At 38.3% G+C, this 21270-nt stretch overlaps 1 protein-coding gene across 1 annotated transcript in view; it reads right to left on the reverse strand.

The window, feature by feature from the left end:
• NTNG1 (netrin G1) overlaps window positions 1-21270 on the reverse strand; it is a 509839-nt gene that overhangs the window by 231266 nt on the left and 257303 nt on the right. The gene's annotated exons all lie outside the window — the stretch shown is intronic.

Consider the following 21270-nt stretch of genomic DNA (forward strand, 5'->3'; position numbering starts at 1 on the left):
GCACAAAGACACTGAGCAACTGTCTAACAGCTCAATACCTCCGCTTCCTCTTAGAAAGATGCTATGGAAAAGCAGAGGAAATTTCTCTCTGCCTCAAGGACAGTCCTCAAGAGTACAGTTCTTTTAAAAGTCATTTTTCAAGTAAAGTGTTAGAATTAGCACTGAACCATACATACCTGTGTTCTGTTTAAAAAATAATATCCCCTGTACAACATTCAGTTTCTCCCTACTTTGCCCCAAATCCATCATACTTAACTGGACCCTTGCTTCATAAAGTTTCCGTTTAAAGCATTTACTTTGTTTACCACAAATCATTAAAATGTGGAACACTACAGGCTCTGGGGCTTGGTCCAAACATCTGCCAACCTATTAGTAAGAGACCAGGGGATTGCTTAGGAGAAACTTGGTGGTAGAGTAGGGGTGACATCCACTACTCAGCTAGGATGAAAATCTATTCTCTAATTTGGAGGTTGTTGTAAAGAGCCACAGCCACTTGATAAATTACTCTGTATCCAGCCTACATCCACGGATGCTTTGTTGTTGTTAAGGGCCTTCAAGTTGGTTCTGACTCATGGGGATCCTGTACAGGGTTTCCAAAGGGGAGCTGGTGGGTTTGAACTGCTGACCTTGTGGTTAACAATCCAGTGTGGATCCTACAATGCCACACCAGGAGTCCCCATGGATGCTAGTCATTATTTTTATTCTCTTTATTTCAAAGGCAACTTTTTTTACCATCCACCCAAACAAGAAGACGGAAATCAAGTCTCCTTGCTATATCACAACTTGTCATGACACCACTTATTGTTACGTGCCGTCGAGTGAGTTCAGACCCATAACAGCACCATAGAGGATTTGAGGAGTGGCTGGTGGGTTTGAACCACTGACCTTGTGGTTAGCACTCTAGCGCTTATCCTACAGCACCACACCAGGACTCCATTGTACAACTTACGCTGCATTTCATGGCAGCTCTCTACTTTCATCAGTAGATTGTGAAGCAATGGAGTGCTTCCCAGATTTGTGTTTATTTTGTTTTACAGAAAACAAATGATTTCATTTGGAGTTCACTGTTCATGTATGCACTAGGTAAGTATGATATGTTTGGATATGAAAATTGATCCTCTGACATTTCACATTGAGACTTTCTCTTTTAATTACACTTAGTTTTGTTTTTATAACTTTTTTCATGAGTTGAGACTTTTTCATCATACCTGCAGGATGCATGACCTGGGTCTGAAATAATGAATGTACCTGGGAGACTGACACTGTGAAATATAAGATGAACACTGGAGCATTGCTCTGGGCTCCTCAGAGGCAACTTTTTCCTACCGAGTCAGCTAATGCGTTCACTGTCTCTCTCCCATTAAATGCAACTGAATCCTGATGCTGGCAACAGGTTTGGGGGCTCAAATATTATTGAGATGGTGTAGGAGAAAGGAGAGAAGGTATATTATTTGAGAAACAGAAATGTTTTTAAAATACATTCAAGGCATCAGTGATAATGGAAATGTTTCTGTAATTTTCTCTCAAATTTCAATTCCATATTCCTGATCCCAGCGTCTGTGTCACTATTTATAGTATCTGCTCCAAAACAAGCCAAGGGGGGGTGGGGGGGGAGAAGGAGAATAAGTTTCTGTTCCAGGTGGAATAAATCACCAAATTTATTATTATTTAAACTCTCTTAAGCATACTAGGAAGCCAAATGCGAAGCTCTGCAAACTGGCAAAGGCTTTTTATGGAGGGCTATAAATATTGTGGAATCTGTCAGGATTTATAAATTCTAAATATATGTAAATGCGCACTTTACTGGAAGGGGTCAGGGTTACACAAATCACGCCTTCATCTGAAATTTACTGAAAAAAAAATATGGTCACTTCAAAATCTGCCAGCATGTAACCATCTGCACAATCATTAACTTGGATGCTACCACCTTCCCTGAGGTCAGGGGCATCGAAACACAAGGAATGCACTCTGAGCTATACACCAAAGTGAGATATCAGACATTAGTCTGAAATGCTGCTGAAAGAGAGCATTGGTTCGCCTTCAGTAAAGGTGTGCAGAGCTTCTGTAATGGGGACAAGTTGCCGCAATGAGAGGAAGAAGAACACTAGGCTGATTTTGGAAATGGATGTTTTGATTGAACTGTGTCCCTTAAAAATGCTTAAGAATCTTAACCTCTGCATTTCTGGATGTAATCCTCTCTGGAAACAGGTTTTCTTTGTTAATTGAATGAGCCCATATCAGGGTTGGAGTCCTGGTGTGGCACTGGACTGTTAACTGTAAGGTAGGCAGTTCAAACCCACCAGTTGCTCCTTGGGAACTGTATACAAGGTGGAGATGAGTTGGAACCGACTCAACAGCATTTATCAACAACAGCAACATATCAGGGTAGGGTGTGCCCTAAATCTATTTTGTGTGTCCTTACTGTGTTTATATGCTCAACAACAACACATTAGATTTAAGGCATACCCTACATTGATATGTTGTTAAGTGCTGTTGAATTGGTTCCAGCCCATAGCCACCCTGTATAGGGTTTCAGAAGAGTGGGTGAGAGTTTGAACTGCCGATCTTGCAGTTCAAATGGACCTTGTGGTCCAGTGCTTATCCTACAGCATCACACCAGGACTCTAATTACTTCTGCATTATTAACAGAGCCGATTAGACACAGAGGTATGCACAAAATGGGGAAGACAAATTGTCAACCTTTTGGTTAACCACTGTGCCACCAAGACTCCATTTAGGTTTGCTGTTGTTATTAGGTGCCATCAAGTCAGTTACAACACACAGCGAACTATGCACAACAGGGCAAAATCCTGCCTACTCCTACACCAGCCTCATAATTATTCTGCTTGAGTGCCTTTCACCCTGAGGTTCTCATCTTTCAGCACTCTATCTACCAGTGTTCTGCTAGTCCTAAGATTTTCAGTGTCTAATCATTCAACAGTGTTTTTGTTCTGTTGTGCAAAGGGTTGCTATGAGTCGGTATTGACTCGATGGCATCTAACAACCCAACAGTCATTTCCATCTTTCTAGTCTATCTTAGTCTGGAAGTTCCTGACTAAACCTGTACATTATGGGTGACCCTACTGATATTTAAAATATTGGTAGCGATATAACTTCCAGCAGCAAAGCAGCCACCATAGTACATCAAACTGACAGATGAGTGGTGGAAGCTGGAATTACAATAATATATGGCACTGGACTGCTAACCACAAGTTTGGCAATTCAAACCCCACCAGTCACTCTTTGGAAACACTATACAGGGTCTCTATGAGATGGAACAGACTCAGTGGCACTTAACAACAACAACACTATCCATTAAAGGAGAGTGCAGTGGCTCTGTAAGTCAAGCACTAGACTTTGAACCACAAGGTCACTGGTTCAAACCTACCAGTCACTCTGTAGGAAAACGATGAAGCTTTCTGCTCCAGCAAAGATTTATAGTACCATTGAAACCCACCTCAGAAACCCTATATGGGGAGCTATGAGTGGGAATCAACTTGATGGCACTTCGCAACAACATTATTCATAAAAAGACCAAACTCATTGATGTCTAGTAGACCCAGACTTACGGCAACCCCATATATTTCAGTGTAGAATTGCTCCATAGGGCTTTCTTGGCTGTAATCTTTTTGGAAGTGGATCACCAGGGTTTTCTTCCTTGGCTTTTCTGGTTTGGTTTGAACAACCTGTAAGTTAATATTCAACAGCAAATTGTTTGCACCTCTCAGGGACAGGAGTCCTGAGGTGGCGCTCTGTGGGTTAATGTGCCAGACTGCAAAGCTGTTTGAACTGCAAGGTCGGCAGTTCAACCTTACCAGCTGCCCCTCAGAAACCCTATAAAGGATTGCTATGGGTCGGAACCAACTCGACGGCACTTCACACAACAACCCAGGGACAATTATTATCAGCAGAATAAGCATTGAACAGCTAAACCTAGGTCAGCAGTAGAAATCTTACCAGCTGCTCCTTAGAAAGCCTATACAGGATAGATATCAACTGACTCAACCTCACTTAGCAACAAATATGAGGATGAGTCAAAAATTATCCACACTCGTTATATTAAAACACCCATCCAAATTAGTTCATGGCTGATGACAGCATTGAGCATGCATGTGAAATGATTCTGGCAAATAGTTGAGTGACAGTGGATTATGTGGTAAATAATCTGCAAATCAGCCATGGATTTGCCTACGAAATAATCCATGGAAGACTTGGATTTCAAAAAGTTTATGCAAGATGGGTATCAAAACAACTCACAGAAGAGCACAAACGGAAGTGCTTGGAGATCTGCAAACAAAATTTGGACCTATACTCGAAAGAAGGGAAAAGTTTCTCTTTAAAAATCTTTACTGGTACAGCAAGAATCATTCCCACCCTCTCCACACACAGAGTAGACAGGGATGGGCAACTTGGACATTGACTACCCAAAATGGGGGGCGGGGGGAAACAAAGGCAAGAAGTGACTGGCTTACAAGCTTTCAAGAGGGAACCTAGATCCAGAGGGCCTGGAGGAAGGTAGAATCTCCAGTGAGTAGTATTCAATCTGACTAGGCGGGTCTGATGCAATGAAATGCAGACGGACGGGTCTCTTGTGATACAATAGTGAATAATTATTATCAGGACTGATTGTGAGGGTCGGAAATGTAAAGGTAGATGTTTTGTAGCAAGAAGGGGAGTGATTAACTTTTCAGTCTAGGAGCGGAGGTCCCTAGGACCATCAAGGGAGAAGAGCGGAGAGCTGGACCCTACACAGAGAAGCAGTGATGCCTGAAATGCAGGCAGAGATGATGACATGGAGCGACGGAGCAGCTGGAGACTTTAGATCCAGAGAGGGAGAGCGACTGTATGCTGAAGACCTTGGGGGTACAGGGGAAGGATTGCATGGAGGGGATTATAACCATGGCAATGAGACGATATATGATAGAATGAATGTAAAACTAATGTTCTCCCATGTAAACTATCACACAATTCACAATAAAACATTTAAGGGAAAAAAAAGAAAAAAAAAAATCCTTACTGGTGATGAGACTGGGAGCCTGAGAGTAAATGGCAGAGTATGGAATGGAAACATCCTCAATCGCTGGCCTAGAAATAATTCAAAATCAACCATCAGCTGGAAAACTGATGCTGACAGTTTTCTGGGATTCTCAAGGGCCTGTATTGGAGCACTAACAGGAAACAGGGTTCAACAATCAACAGTGCCCCATACAGTGAGATGCTCACTGAAGAGCTGAAGCCGAAACTTTGGATTAAATACAAAGGACTGCTATTCAAGGGCATTGTGATCTTGCATGACAATGCATGTCTACACACCTCTGCAAAAACTTCATTTTGAGGTGTTAAAGCATCCTCCCTGTAGTCCTGATCTTGCTCCACTGGACTTTCCCCTGAAAACAGCCCTTTGAGGACAAAGATTCACCTCTGATGAAGAAGTGAAGACAGCAGTGCATTCATATTTCACAGTTCAGTCTAAAACATTTTAAATAAGGGAATACAAAAGCTTGTTGACAGATGGACAAAGTGTATTGACAAGCAAGGAGCTTATGTCCAAAAATGATGTCTTTGTCTTTTCTAAAAGTTGATTAAAATAAATTCTACAGTCAGTTTGCAGATAGTTTTTACTCACCCTAGTACTATTACTGTTCCATTCATTTACCAGTTTGTTGTACTGTGGTGACTTTTATGCAGAAGTAATGCTACAAATTAAGGAGCTCTGGTAGCATAATGGTTATGAATCGGGCTGCAAACCTTAAGGTCAGCAGTTCGAAACTACCAGCTGCCCCCAGGAGAAAGATGAGGCTTTCTGCTCCTGTAAAGATTTCTCAGAAACCCTGTATAGGGTCACAATGAGTCGGAACTGACTCGACGGCACTTAACAACAACAACAACAATAACCACAATGCTACAAATTAAGCCAGTAGTATTTCAAATACCAGCTGCATCACAAAGGTTTCAGCAGACAAGGGAAAAGTGGTTCAATTCTGGAAAATTAGACACTGAAAATATAACAGTGGAATGAACACTGGCTGATATAGTGCCAAAAGAAGGGCCAGTTAGGCTGGAAGACACTCAAAATTTGACTGGGATAGAATTGACTTCTTAAAGAAGAGTATACCTTACTGATGTGGATGAAGCAAAACTTTTAGGACCTTCCTTTGTTGATGTGGCACAACTCAAAATGGGAAGAAACATCTGAAAACACTGATTAATAATCATAATGTGATTATTAATAGATATTTACCTAATACAGCCATTAATAATCAGAATGCATAAAGGATGAATCTAGGAAAATTGCAATTTGTCCAAAATGAAATGGAATGCAATGAGATCAGTATTGTAAGCATCAGGAAACTCTAGTACTGGCCATTCTGAAACAGAACATGAAATGGTCTCCTATGCCAGGAATGGCAAACTGAATGACATCACATTCATTATTGGAAACATTTCAACATCTATCCGAAAGTACAATGCTACCAGTGACAGGATAATATTCGTACACCTACACGGAAGACCGGGAATCCTGGTGTGGTGCTGTGGGTTAATGCACCAGACTGCAAAGCCATTTGAACTGCAAAGTTGGCAGTTCAAGCTCACCAGCTGCTCCTCGGAAACCCTATACAGGGTCACTATGGGTTGGAATTGACTCGACAGCACTTAACAACAACAACAATAAGACCAGTTGAAAGGATTATTATTGAAATTTACATACTAACCACTAATGCCAAAGATGAGGAAATTGAAGACTTTTACCAAATTCTGCAGTCTAAAATTGATCAAACATGTAATCAGTTTGCACTGATAATTACTGGTGATTGGAATGTGAAAGTTGGAAACATAAAGGATCAGCACTTGGAAAATGGAAAGAATCAGCAGTTAGATAGAAATGACACTGAAATCCATGAGAGAATGTTGCAAGACCAATGACTTACTTATTATAAATACCTTTTAACAACCATATAAATGGCAATTATACAAGTGGACCTCTCTGGATGAAGTGGTGGTGGTTATGTGCCATGGAGTCGGTTCCGACTCATAGCGACTCTGTACAGGGTTTCTAAGGCTGTAAATCTTTATGGGAGCAGAAAGCCTCATCTTTCTCCCACGGAACTGTTGGTTGTTTAGAACTGCTGGCCTTGAGGTTGGCAGCCCAACTCGTAACCACTACGCTAATGTTGTTGTTAAGTACCATGGAGTCGGTTCCGACTCACAGTGACCCAGCACAGGGTTTCTGAGGCTGCAAATCTTTACGGGAGCAGAAAGCCTCATCTTTTCCCCATGGAACAGCTGGTAGTTTCGAACTGCTGACCATGAGATTAGCAGCCAGATTTGTAACCACTACACTATGCTAATAGGAAGCATCAAAAGAAGATGGAAGGAATACAGAATCACTGCATCATAAAAGAATGATTGATGTTCAACCATTTCAAGAACTGATGGTACTGAGGAAGAAGTCCAATGTGCACTGTAAGCACTATCAAAAAACACAATGCTCCAGGAACTGATCGAATACCAATTGAAATGTGTCAACAAATGATTCAGTGCTGGAGGTGCTCACTCCTTTATGGAAATATGGAAGAAATCCAAACTTGTGTCCATTCCAAAGAAAGGTTATCCAACAGAAGGTGGAAATTATCAAATAATACCTATTAATATCACATGCAAGTAAAATTTTGCAGAAGACAATTAAAAATGGTTGTAGAGGGCATCACCAGGGAACTGCCAAAATTTCAAGATGGATTCAAAAGAGAATATAGATTGAAGAGGATTCAGATTGAGGGATATAGTTGTTGTTATCAGATAGATCTTGGCTAAAAAAAGAAAACCAAAAAGATGTTAGCCTGTGCTTCATTGACTCTTCAAAGGTATTCAACTGTGTGGATCAAAACAAATTATTGATAACGCTGTGAAGAATGGGAATTTCAGAACACTTAAATGCAGAACCTGTATATAGATCAAAAGGCAGTTATTAAAATAGAACAAGGGGAAACTATGGTTTAAAATCAGGAAAGGTGTGTGTCGAGGTTGTAGTTTTTCATACTACTTCAGTCTGTTTGCTGAGCATCTAATCTAAGAATCTGGACAATATGAAGCAGAATTAGGCATTAGAAGTCTACGAGTTGAAGAAAACTAATTAACAACTTGTGATATGCAGATTACAAAGCATTGCTGCTGAAGGTGAAGAGAACTTGAAGTACTTACTGAGGTAGATCAAAGACAATAGCTTCATATGCATATGAAAGTTGGACAAAGAATAAGAAAGACCAAAGAATAATTCAAACCTTTGAATTATGTTGTAGGTGAAGAATATTAAGTATACCATGGTCTTCCAGAAAGATGAACAGATCTTTCTTGGAAGAAGTACATCCAGAAGGCTTCCTGTGAAATGAAGGTGGTGAGACTTTGTCTCACATACTCTGGACATGTTACCAGGAGGGACGAGTCCCTCGAGAAGGACATCATGTTTGGTAAAGTAGAGGATCAGCACAAAAGAGGAAGATCCTAAATGAGATGGACTAACACAGTGGCTGTAAAAACCACTGATTGTAGCCATCAATTAAACTTAGGAATGATTGTAAGGGTTGTAAAGCCAGGCAGTGTCTCATTCTTCCAACCAGAGAGTTGCTTTGAGGGTGAACCAACACAAGAATAGCTATCAGCAATGACATATTATATTATTACGATATTACTATTGTTATCATATAGTTAAAAGTCACCTGTCTTGACTCTAGTGACACAGCAGTGAACAAATTCAAGTCTTTGTTTTCAGTGAAGCTTTCATCCTAGGCAGGGGAGTTGCACCAAACAAATACATGTTTTATAGTGTCACATAGTAACTGCTACGGAGAAAAATAAAGCCAATTAAAGCAGGTACTGGTGTTAAGGAGAGGGATAGTGACTGTAATTTTTCATTGGGAAGTCAGAAAAAGTCTTCCGAATAACATGACATTTGAGCAGATTAAGAACAATTCCCAATACACACTGGCAATGATCAGAGAAGGTTGACCAGAATGATAGTTTTGTCCTTCAGATGACTCTATTCTTCATGATAATTTCAGCAGCATAAAATGTATAGAAATCGATGGGTAAACAAATCATTTCAAATGAGAATGTACACCAAATGGCTGCAGATATGAAAAAGAAAAAAAAAATCAATTGAACCTTTTTCCTTATTTTATAGCACTGATGTTCTTTTAAGAGATTAATGGTTTGATGATCATTAACATAACTTACTGAGAGCCAATGACAGAAAATTAGCAGGGGAAAAAGAAAAGATGCCATTCGGGTCCCTTAAGAAGAAACCCTGCATTTCAGTTGAGAGAGAAAGAAAAAAAAAAAAAAGGAAGAAAACCTGAAGAAGCAGAAAATCTTACCATTTTGGAAAAGAAAGCTGCAAGAGAGATTATATGCTAAAATATTTAGTGTAAATATTTCATATGGGTGTGATCTGTAATACTGTTGTTACAGAGAATTTTCAATATAAAAACAATTGCTGTTAAAGGGATTAAACTAATTAAATTTTCAACTACATGTACTTCATTTTCAACTAGATGTACTTCAACCCCACCCTAATCCTCTTTAATACCGTCAACAATGAAATTTATATAGGAAAAAGCAACTTTCCCCTACTTAAGAAAGCAAAGAACACTTCTTGCTGCTAAATGTAATAGACTCAGGCATTAGCAAAAGTAAGTAATTATTTAGTTGCCAGCAGGCAGCCTTAAATAGATTTAATTTAACTCCTACAAGCAAAAGATCCTTAGCTGATTATCTATGGACAAAGCAGAAAATATTTATAACTGTGGTGATAATATTTACACAATTAAGAGATGCCTAAATAATTGAACAGATATTACTGTTAAATATTTTTGTAACATAGAAAAAGAAGATAGTGAAATGCTATTTCATTTTTTAAAGAAAAATGTTAATGTTTTATTTCTGGGAAAATTGAAGGTAGTTATTAATTAGTAATTTGTTGCCAAAATGGAATGGTATTTTAGTTTTTTAATGCATTTTTGGAAGTTAAAGGGGAAAATAAAATTTGAGACAAGCCATTATTGTTTCTATTAATGGAAATGCCTTCTTTCTGGCAAGAGACTTTCTAAAAAGATCATTCTTTCACTTAAGATCTGCTAAGTCCTGCAGAGTGAAAGAAAGAAAGAAAAAAAAAATCTATATAAGCAGAATTAACGCTATACTAGCAGTTGCTATTGTTTTGACCTTTGAGCCCTTTCAAGCTCTACCTATTGTAACTATTGGGAATGGCAGTTGGGAATGAGAAGTCTCATGGGAGATTTACTACAGAACCTTAAGTTACATGTCTTGCTGACATGCACTTACAAGTGGTTGTGAGAAGCATTTGGTTTCTCACTTAAATGAAGGGTCAACACTTAAATCAATGGTGAAAAACAGTGACAGAGTTGCTTCACATCCATTTGCATCTGTTTTATTGAGAAGCCCAGAGGCAGGGGGACCAGAAGCAGCACACTGAGGTAGTGCTCTTGCTGTGATCCTTTGAAAGGGTGAAGACATAGTAGCTAAACCTAGTGCTTATCTGTCTTAGACACAAACCATGAGACCATGTTTTAACTGCTAGGCTGTTTCCTACATGAATTAATTTCTTCCTCCCTGACTCCCTTGTACTGAGTACCAACCAAGCAGGACAGTTTCTGGGACGTTGGTAATTTTCTTTATAATAGAGGTGTAATTGTTGAATGAAAAGCAATGCCATTCCAAGCACATTCTTGGAACTTCCCCACCATTCCTCCTTGCCCCAAATCATTCTGTTGCTGTGTTCCTGCCTGTCTAAAGCATAGGTAAAACCCACCAGTTGCCATTGAGTTGATTTTGATTTATGACAACCCCATGTGTGTCAGAGTAGAACTGTGCACCACAGAGTTTTCAAAGACTGATTTTTTGGAAGTGGATCACCAGGCTTTCTTCCAAGGTGCCTCTGGGTAGATTTGAATCACCAATCTTTTGGTTAGCCATGGAGAGCATTAACCATCTGCACCACTCAGGGGACCTTTTATCCCCTTTCAGAAGTCACTCAGAGACAATACTTTTAAATCTGGAAGTTGTTGTTTTTAGGCTACATTGAAGTGTTCCTGTCAAATCTGATAGCTTCACAACTGACATTGTGAAGAAGTAGATCCAGGGGAGTAATGTCAGATCCAATAAGTTTAAGACAATGGACATATTTCCCCAAAGTCTGAAAGATCTGTGTCAGCCTCGCATATACTGAGATAGCTGATGAGTCCAGTTCTGGAGATAGATTATATAAATCCTCAGATGGAAAAGATGACAGAGTACAGCATTTCTAATTGCACATTAGTTCTTAAGGTATGAAGGGCAAAGATCTCTACAAATGGCAGTGCAATCTCATTTTGTAACCTGTCTCATGGGATATATGAGCATTGATGTTATAAAACATAACATAAAATGTTAAGTTGTTGTTAAGTGCCGTCAAGTTGGTGCCGACTCATAGCAACCCTGTATAGGGATTCCAAAGAGCAGCTGGTGGGTTTGAACTGCTGACTTTGCAGTTCACAGTCCAGTGCTTATCCTACAGCACCACACCAGGGTTAGTAAAAATACATCCTGAATATTATGGGACATTTCCAACTTGAGATATTATTAATCTGTTACACACAAAAGTACTCATGTATTTGTTAAGAGTATGAGCCACAAATGTAAGTTTGGAAAATATAGCCACTGTAAAGTTAGTAGGAGTAAAGAGTTTTGTTTTTGCAACTCTGGAACTAAAAACCAAACTGCCTCTTTTTCTAATGGAACCCTTTGCTCATCACAAAGATTCCTTGTCGGCATAGACACAGGCTTAAGGCCTGATTAAAGTGGATGCTTGTTTCAATCTGCTCCCTGACAATACTAACACCTTGTGGACTTTTTTACTCAGGCACAAAGATAGGAGGGTTTAACCTTTCCACAGTGAGAATACTGGAAGCTGTATCACAGATTATGGGCCATAATAGACACCTGTGTAAATCCCCACAGAGGATTATGGTTAGGATTTTCAAACTGGTGAAGGCCGCAGAGGTCAAGAAGACCAAGTTTCTAAGAGGAAGCTAAATACGTTTTGAAGCCACAAGCCACAGAAATGGATTTTTACATAGCAATCTAAATCATTACCTTCCGTGTACGGGAACATAAATAAATATTAAAGAAATCAAGTGGGACCAAAAGGGAGCTTCTACAGAAAAAGAAAATGCACCAAGATGACACTATTATAAGAGGTAGAAAGATTGCATTTTAAAACTTGTTTTCTTAAAAATAATTTCTAAATCATCACTTGAAAATATTTTGTATGATATTTCTTGGAACAGGACAGATCATAAACACTGAAATGCCTATAAAACATAGCTGAAGTGGGTTGCCAGCATTTTAAGTCACAGCAATTTGAGAGAAGCAAAGGGGGTTAAAATTTTATGGCTATGGGTATGTTCTGATTCCTGAAACACTTGTGCCTTGTGAGAGCTATTTTGAGTACACTGAATCCTAAAAGTGCATTGACTCATTACTCAAAAAATTCAAAAATAAGAAATCCCCTGGCCCCTTCTTCTTCTCAATGTTTTATGTTGTCCAAGACCCACTTGAATTCCATTTTCTGAAAGCCACCAGCTTTGAAAGCACATAGTAAAAACCAAAGCATCATCCACTGAAGTGATCACTTAATTATGAGAGGCAGAAAGAGAATTTCCTAACATGACTATGATTTTCTGGGTAGACCTTACTGATTTGTCTTATTCCTTATTTCTTTCAAACTCCTCTTTTTGTAATTCAAGAGCTATTTGTTAGGTTTCTACTATGTTACAAGCATTGTGACAAACACTAAAACCATACAAATAATGTTTGCAAACTAATAGTGAAGATAAAACACATACAAGCAATAATCGTATCTTTCTCAAAAGGGCTACTCACGCTCCCAGAGAATGTAAAGAGTGTCCCTGGGAATAAATTGAGTCACTAATATCAGAGTGCATCTCCAAGGCATGTCCATTTCACACCTTGGATCATAAATAAAAAGCATTTTTAAATAAAATGTCAACAAGCATTTTAAATAGGGTAAAATACGAAACACATTTGCAAGCATTTTTAGGATATGACACGCAAAAAATTCACTTTTGGTGCAGGCTGATTTGGGAACAAGAGTCTAAAGGAGGAGGAGTCTAGGTGGTTTGGTGATCATTTATTCCACTCCACAAGCCTCACTGAATATGATGCTGCTTCTCAGAAACCTGATACAGGGTTGCTATTGGTCGGAACCAACTTGACAGTACTTAACAACAAAAAGAAGCTGAAAATGTCTGCTGTGCCTCACCCCATTTGCAGTTTTTGTGGTTTTCTCTATGCTTGTGACTTCCACACAGAGGGTTGCACTTTGACAACTGATGTGGAGATTTTTGATTTTTTATTTCATTTTGTTGTTAAAGAAATGTTTTTTCTTCTTACAGTAGTATAACCTAGTGTGCGTAAGTACACCTGGAGCATAATTACAATATTGATTCCTAAAGCTTGCTCTCAGAAAATATGATTTGGCATTAAAGTTTGTTTTTGATGGTTTTACTGAAGAAGAAACACACTTTTAGTGATCTCTGAATTCAAAAAAGACATTCTAGAACCTAAAGTAGTACTTTGCTTATATTCCTGTCATTCATTCACTCACTCATTCTTTTATTCAGTAACAGTTATTGGAGGGCTGGATATGTCCGAAACTGTGCTGTGTACTATGTATAGTGTAAGTATGTTGTTGCTAAGCGCCAACTCAGAGCGACCCTTTCTAACAGGGCTTCAGAAGAGTGCCGTGCCTGATGTGTTTTGAACAAAGAATTACACAATTACAAATGAAAATAAAAACTGTAAAGGAGTATAAAATAGTTCAATGAAAAAAATATTAGAGGGGAGAATTTAATTAGGTAGTAGGGGAAGAACTTTTTCAGGAAGCAACTTTTAAATTGAGATCTGAAAAATGAGAAAGAATAAACCTTAGAATTAGAGACTAGAAGGAGATTATTCTAGGCCAAGGAAATAGTAAAAGCCAGGACCCTAACTCAGGACAAACTTTGGGTGCTACAGGAATTGACAGAGTGTAGAAAGCAAGAATTAGAGGGAATGGGATGAGGTTAAAGCAGTCGAGGGGAAAGCGATCATGCCAAAGCTGGAAGGCCAGGTATAGTATTTGCATTTTATTCTTAATAAAGTAGAAAGAAATTGATAGGTTTGAATGGGAACCCTGCCATGATCTAATTTAAAATTTGCAGCTTTCTGTTTTACTAATCTGTTGATAATGAAGTAGATATGGAGTAAAAGCAAGGTGATGGGAAAGGAGGTTATTAGAGTGGTTAAATGAGAGATTAAGGTGTCTTGATTTAGGGTGGAAGGAGAGACATTGGACAGAAATGGACAGATACAGGGTGTATTTTGAAAATAAAGTCAATGGTCAATGGGTGTTTATATGTCTGCTTAATATTTATGATAATGCAATATATTGTAACAGTTGAAGGACAGAAAGTCACACAAAGCAAATCTTAAATTCCTAACTTTACCAAGTAGGTGATTTGTGGTGGGTTTTATGAAGATACAAAAATAGGTTTGGGGTTGTAGGAAAGCAAGAATTCAAAGTTGGAAATGTTAAATTTAATATTCTTATGAGACAGATATGAAACTAAGCTTACACAAAGCTTACAATGAGCTACTATTCTAAAACTTTGTGTTTATTAACACACTCAATCTTCATAAGAATGCCATGAAGGAGATACTATTATTTTTCTTGTTGTACAGATTAGAAAACGAAAGCACAAAGAGTTTGTCTCAATAATTTGCCCAGAATCACATAGCTGGAAAGTTTCAAAGTCAGAATGCAAATCCAGGTAATCAGTCAAGAGAGTAGATGTTCTTAGCGACCATGCTATGCAGCCCAGCTAAACATTAAAATTTTCGGGTGAATATGGTCTGGATGTCAGAGAAGATACTGGGCTGAAGATTATAAATTTATGAGCCATTATAACCCATAGAGAGTACTTGAAACTGAGAATGAATGAAAATACCGTGGGAGAGAATATCTATTCCTTACTTACTGAATACCTCATTATCTGACATTTTGCATTTAAGACAATAGTGGAAACTCTACTATCTATTTTGTGCATTAACAATGTACTTTTGGAAGTAAGGAACACTAAGGTGAGGAGCAAGAATAAGATTGGCTGTGAAGGTTAATTTATATGTCCACTTGGCTGGGCAGGAGCCCAATAAACAAGGTAAGCACAAGTTACTTGTGCTTAACTACTAACCTATATGAACAATTAATTCCATCAAAGAGGTGGTAAAAGCCTGTCAAGCGGTTCACTACAAATAAGTAAGCCCATGCTAACCTTACTTACTGGATACTCTATCCCTGTCAGGGATTATAAATTTGAAACGAGGCTTTGATTCTGAAGGAAGATACTATTAGGTAAGGACAGAGACGACGCCAGCTATACTTGGAAGCAGACTATGGTAAAAAAATGTGGAACTGTTTATAACAGATCAGTAAGTAAATAAAAGTCAGACCATGCTTATCATGCTTATTGGATAATCTAATACTGTGACTGATCTGTGATACTCCATGGTTTGGCAGTTATGTAATGATGCAATCTGGTAGTTATTCATGTAAGGTGTAGTCATCCTCCATTTTCATATAATGCTGAGTTTCACATAGTCTTTGGAAGCGGACTATGCTGATAAGTTAGGAGTGGATGTACAGTGATAAAAAAGCAGAAATCTAGACTGTGTCTCATGTTGGTAACTCATCCAGGTGCATACATAGTATCCCACTATTTCTCAGGTCAACTCATTATGTTAATTAGCAATTCACCATTGCCTGGCAGTGTAATGTAGTTCATAAAAAGTTTTAAAAACATTTTAAAAGCCGATTTGAGGATTATAGGTCATTGCTGTTTCTGTTGTTAAGTGCTTTCAAGTTGGTTCCAACTTTATATGTAGGGTTTCTGAGGAGTAATTGGTGGTTTTGAACTCCCGACATTGTGGTTCAAAGTGACCTTGCAGTCTTTGGCTTTCTCTTACAACATCACACCAGGATTCCATTATAGGTCATTTGTTGTTAAGTGCCGTCGAGTTGGTTCTGACCCATAGCAATCCTGTATAGGGTTTCCGAGGAGCAGCTGGTGAGCTTGAGCCACTAACCTTGCAGTTCAAATGGCTTTGTAGTCTGGCGTATTAACCCACAGCGCCACACCAGGACTCCATTTCATATGAGAGGTTAAAAAGAAAAGGGTTGAGTCAAATGAAAAATGCTTCACTTCTTTTTTTAGAAGAAAGACCATCTAGTAGATCGCTCCCAAATGAAAAGAATGAATATAGAGCTTTCCATGTGGAAATACAAGCGTTTCAGAGAGTAATGATAAACTGTCTTCAAAGTCATATTAATTTCTTAGACTTAGAATTTAGAGGTATGTGAGAAGGAGTAGATTTAACTTTGAAAAATTATACCAGAATCCAGTGAAAGACCAACTAGGGTAATGAGAAGTAAACAAAAGGATGGCTTCAGGTAGACATCAGTGTAAAGGACTAATTTAGGGTCAAAGTCTTCATAACCATTAGTTTTTTTGTTTGTTTTTTTTAAACTCTATTTTGTTCTTTCTTTTACTTCTCAATCTCTGTTTCTCCTTACACTCTGTTGCCAGCTCTCCTTCCTATTTTGGACCCTTAAATACAAATTTCACACTTCGGAGTGTAGGAAGAAAAACGTGGCATCAGGATTGGAGGAAGACTCATCAGCAACCTGCAATATACAGGTGATACAAACTTTATTTTCTGAAAGTGAAGAGGACTTACAATATTTACTGATGAAGATCAAAGACCACAGCCTTTGGTATGGGCTGCACCTCAATGTAAAGAAAATAAAAATCCTCACCACTGGACCAATAAACAACATCCATATAAATGGAGAAAGGATTGAAGTTGTCAAAGACTTCATTTTGTTCAGATCAACCATCAACACTCATGGAAGCAGCAGTCAAGAAATCAAACAATGTATTGCATTAGGCAGATCTGCTGCACAAGACCTTTTTAACGTGTTGAAGAGCAAAGATATCAGTTTGAGGACTAAGGTGTGCCTGACAGAGGCCATGGTATTTTCAGTAACCTCATATGCATGTGAAAGTTGGACAGTGAATAAGGAAGACCATAGAAAATTAATGCAATTGAGTTATGGTGTTGGAGGAGAATATTGAAAGTATCATGGGCTGCCAAAAGAACAAACATATCTGTGTTGGAAGAAGTACAGCCAGAGTGCTCCTTAGAGGCCAAGGTGGCCAGATTACATGTCTCATACTTTGGGCATGTTAACAGGAGGGATCAATCACTGGAGAAGGATATCTTGTTTGGTAAAGTGGAGGGTTAGAGAAAAAGAGATGGATTCACACAGCAGTGGAAGCAATGGGCTCAAGCGTAGCAACGCTTGTGAGGTTGGCCCAGGACTGGACAGTGTTTCATTATGTTGTGCATAGGGTTGCTATGAGTCAGTACTAACTAAATGGCACCTAACAACAACAATGAAACCAAATTTCACCCATGATTTTATCTTTGGTCTCTGTTAACTCTACACAAAGTCCCTCACAGAGTTCATTCACATTTACAATTTCAATTATGGCTAATACTTTGATGGCTCTAAAATTCTCTCTTCAGCTTCAATTTCTCAGAGGAACTTAAAATCTAATTTATTCAATTACTTATTAGATATCACCTAAATGACCTAGAAGAACCTCCAACTAAACATACTGAAGAGTTCAGTTTTCTTTTCTTTCTCTTTCCTATTCAGCCCTAAAACTATTAGGGATATCGAACAAAGATGAGTTATCACTTTTATGATCTTCTTGCAAAGATAGATAATCTGAATATAATCATGAGGAACATTGAAAAACCTCTAATTGAGAGGCATTCTATAAAATAACTGCCCTGTAATATGCAAACAGCTTTGGTAGCATAGTGGTTACAAATCGGTCTGCTAACCTCAAAGTCAGCATTTGAAACTACCTGCCGTTCCACAGGAGAAAGATGAGGCTTTCTGCTCCCATAAAGATTTACAGTCTCGGAAAACCTGTACAGGGTCACTATGAGTCAGAACTGACTCCACTGTCCTTAACAACAACAACAATATCCAAATATGTCAAGATCTTGAAAGTCCAAAAAAGATTTAGAAATGATTCCAGATTGGAAACTAATGCAACAAGACAGCTAATAGCATTAGTGATTCTAAATTGGATCCTTTTGCTATAAAACACATTGAAACAATTGCCAAAACTTGAATGGGGACTAGAGTTAGATAGTAGTACAACATCCATCCTTATTTTCTAGTGGTACTGGTTTTACTGTAATTATGAAGGTTGTTGTTGTTGTACACCAGTGAGTTGATTCTGACTTCCAGACCCTATATGATAAAGCAGAACTGCCTCACATGGTTTCCTGGCTGTACTATTTATGTGAACACATCAACAGGTTTTTCCTCCCACCGAATTTCCAGTGGGTTCAAATCAAAGATCTTTCAGTTATCAGTAGAGCATTTAACCATTGTATTACCAGGGCACCTTAATTTTGTTGGAGGAGATCTCTGTCTGTAGGATGTATACATTAGTATGTGTTAATGAATCATGGAGCATCAGGTGGTAACTTACTCTGAAATGGTTCAAAAAAGAAGTTGTTTATATTTTACCTACAACTTTTCTATTGGTTTGAGATTGCTTCAAAAATGAACATTAAAAATACTCATATTAGCAAAACGAGACCTTATCATCTTTCCTTTGCCACATAGTAATATATCCAATGTATTAATAGGGCATGTAAACTTTAAGGTGCATAAGAAGTACTCCACCCTTCTGGAATTCTGTTTCAGTTGATCGAGTTGGACTCAGGGACTTGTATTTATTTTTAACAAGCACCCTGTAGGATTCGAATGCAGGTAACCTCTGCACATTTTGAGAAACACTGATGCATTGCTTCTTTTGAACCAAGACATTGGGCTAAGGTTTGCCTAGGTTTAAATTCCAGCTCTACCATTTAGTTATTGTTCAATTTTTGACAAGCTACTTGATTTTGAGTCTTATTTTCTTCTTTAAAATGCATATAAAATATAATAAAACATGAAAAAATGGGAATCTGTATAAGGTGGAAACCCATCAGAAAAGAAAGTTAAAATAGTTTCCACTGAAATGGGTAATAAAAACGTGGTCAGACTGCACCCTATCAAAGGCGGAAAACTTGTGAGATCCAGAAAATCAGACAGTCTTATGGAGTTGCAGTTCTAACAGTTAGTGATGTGTACAATTTATGATGTTAATTTGTGTAGGGTTACTTACTACATGGTAAGTGCTTAGTTTCTCCTTGGCTTGTAGTAAGGGCTCAAAAAATTTGCAGATGGTATTAAATAATGCTTCTCTTCTCCTGTACTCTTTGATTTGGAAAATGACACCAAATCTGTCTCCCAAGCAAGAAACCTAGGGCTCATTTTATATGCCTTCTTCCTCAACTCACATATCCAATCTGACAGCACCAAAGTCCTACTGATGCAATCCATCACCTTATCTCCATTCCCACTGCCTTCCCTAGTTTTAAAATATTATGTCTCCCAAATTACTGTAACAGCTCTTAAATAACCTCTCTCATTATGGTGTTGCCCTCTTACAATTTATTATCTACAGAGCTGCCAAAGAGATTTTTCTAAAATGCCAATCTGATTGGGTCATATCCCCTTTTCATATTATTTAATGTATTCCCCATTACCTTACGAAGTAAGATTCAAATTCCTTAGCATATTTTGTTAGGGTCTTTAAAATGTGGTCCCTGTGAGCCACTGGATATACTTACATTTTTTTAACTCACTCATGCTCACACCTTAAGAGACAGTCATATGAACCCTGAGTATACACAGACAATATGACCACATAAGTGGATCACAAAACACATCATGTTAATTAGCAATTGTTTATTTCTATGTTTATCTCACTAGGGGTTAGAAGAAGAAGGAACTAAGGAACGGCACTCACTAAGAAGGGTGCAATTGACTATTCCCGGGTGAAAGGACTTTATTTGGTAAAGTGAAGGGTCAGCAAAGAGGAAGACCCCCAGTGAAATGGATGGACAATGAGAGTGAGGTCAAACATAACCATGTGAGCATGGCATAGGATCGGACATGTTTCATTCTGTAGTTCAAGGGGTCACTAAGAATTGGAACCAGTTTAATTGGCATACAACAACAGCAACAACAAACTGTTCAACAAAAATTTACTGATCTAAAAGAATTAAGGGAAGCAGATGGCCGAGAAGGTAGGAAAGAAGGATGGAAGAAAGAATTAAAGGAAGTAAAGTACAAACATTAGATACATTTGAAAAGTCTGGCATAAAATAGGAGAGATTTCTGCAGGGCTGGTGATGGGGAATTGATGATGACGAAGCTTAAAGAATGAACTAGTCCCCTAAGCTGTTGGTAGAATTGGTATGATACATATTTTAATGAAATATACCATACTGAATAATGTAACAATGCTATATATTTTAATGTAATATACTGCATTAAAAATAATTCCCAATATACAATTTAAAAATGGGCACAAGACATGAACAGACACTTCACCAAGGAGGAAATCTGGGCAGCCAACAAAAATATGAAGAAATGTTCACAATCACTAGCCATTGTTGTTGTTATTGTGATGTTCTGTGGAGTCAGTTCTGACTCATAGCAACCCTGTACAGGGTTTCCGAGACTGTAAATCTTTACAGGAACAGAAAGTCTCATCTTTCTCCCGCAGAACAGCTGGTAGTTTTGAACTGCTGACCATGAGATTCGCAGTCTGATTCATAACCACCAGCCATTAGAGAAATGCAAATCACAACAACAATGAGCTATCGTCTCACACCAGCAATAACAGCAAAGATCAAAAAAGTAGAGGACAATAAATGATGGTGAGGATGTGGAGAGACTGGGACACTCCTGCATTGCTAGTAGGATTACAAAATGGTCCAGCCACTCTGAAAAGCAATATGGCGCTTCCTCAGAAGATTGGAAATAGAAATACCTTATGATCCAGCAATTCCTCTACTTGGTATTTACCCACAAGAAATACGAGCCATAAGACGAGTAGATAGGTATATGCACACGAATGTTCATACCAATTTACAATAGCAAAAAGATGGAGACAGCCTAAGTGCCCATCAACTGAAGAATGGATAAACTGTGGTACACACACACAATGAAATATTATG

This window comes from Chrysochloris asiatica, unplaced genomic scaffold (genome assembly GCF_000296735.1).
Source record: "Chrysochloris asiatica unplaced genomic scaffold, ChrAsi1.0 scaffold00085, whole genome shotgun sequence".
NCBI classification, from domain to species: domain Eukaryota; kingdom Metazoa; phylum Chordata; class Mammalia; order Afrosoricida; family Chrysochloridae; genus Chrysochloris; species Chrysochloris asiatica.